A 1384-nucleotide genomic window follows, 5' to 3' on the forward strand; every position below is an offset into this window, starting at 1 on the left:
TTACAGAGCAGGAGGTCTTCAACTCTGGTAATTTACAACTATGTATCATGCACCTATGTATATTGGTTAGTTATTTAGTATTGCTACTCTAGTGGGTGAATTTCCCTGATCTTTTCCTCTTTCCATCATTTCTTAATTTCTTGCTAAAAATATTTTTGCTGAAGTAAGATTGCCTAGAATTTTGTGCCTTAGGCATAGTTTGTGTGGAAAACCTGTTTTAAATAGATGATGATTGGGAGGGAAACTGAGGAAGAGGATCTACTTCATGAGTATATGTAAGATTTCTAGGGAGCAGTTTGAGAAAAAGGAAGAAAAAGAGTCTTAAGGGCTTGAGCTATGAGTGAACAAAAGTCTGGCAGTTGCTGTCCTAAAAGGTTCTGATTCTCCTGTGGGGTTTGGGAGCTCCAGGCATCTGATCAGCCTGTATCCCATATCAATACATTGCAGGAAGACACAGTGAGCCCCGTGAGAGGCAGGGCCCATTTCCTTCCCAACCGCTTTGTGCATAACTTGCTGTAAAGTTTTTCCTTGGAGGTGTTGAGGGGGAAGTCATAGTGGACGTTTCAAATCACACATGTAAAAATGCCAAAAACAAAAAAACCAAACCAAAAAGCCTCCCCAAAATGACAGGGATAAGTTTTCCAGGGGGAAATGTTTTCTTTTAGAAATTAATGGTCATATTGAAAGAAAAGCTGTAGCAGACAGGACAGCCCCACAGCCAGCCACCTCAATCTGCCTATCACCAAGGTTTTTGCTTCTGCAGGATTGCAGGGGTCTCTGTGCTAGAGGTAACCCCAAACATAGAGCAGCTTAGTCATAGTTTTTGTTCACTTGTCCCAAGTCAAATGGAGTGGGAAGATTTTCCTTAGACCCCACAGGCAGCTGGTCAAGGTTTTCACATTATACAAATAAATATAGCACATGTGTACTTTAAAATTATATATATCACAAACTATATTTTTTGCAAAATACATGAAAATTCAGCCTTGAATTAGTTTAATAACGGCTTCACTTTTTTCCCTATCGTTACTATAATGGACTAAAAAGATTCAACAAGAAAGTGCAATAGTGCACAGGATTATCTTATTATCTTCATTAAACATTTCATAAGAAAGTGCTAATTATTATAGTCAAACTGTCAAAGCCCAAATGAGTCACAAGACAAATATTATGGTTAAACTCTTTAGTTCCTCTAACGTAGGCATTTTGCCTATAAAATATAGGCTTCTTATTCCTTCTAACTAGAAAGGAGGGCTTTTTCAGGTATGATAGAAGTAGGATTTACTTACCAAGATATTCCACTTAAGAAAACTTGCAAATTGTGGATATAAACTATTTATGGTCATGTAATGTCGTTTTCTGAAAAAGAGTTTTGAGAAATATT

The sequence above is a fragment of the Heterocephalus glaber genome, unplaced genomic scaffold (genome assembly GCF_053883595.1).
Source record: "Heterocephalus glaber isolate CG9 unplaced genomic scaffold, H.glaber_assembly_v1.0 deba00001497, whole genome shotgun sequence".
Lineage (NCBI taxonomy): Eukaryota > Metazoa > Chordata > Mammalia > Rodentia > Bathyergidae > Heterocephalus > Heterocephalus glaber.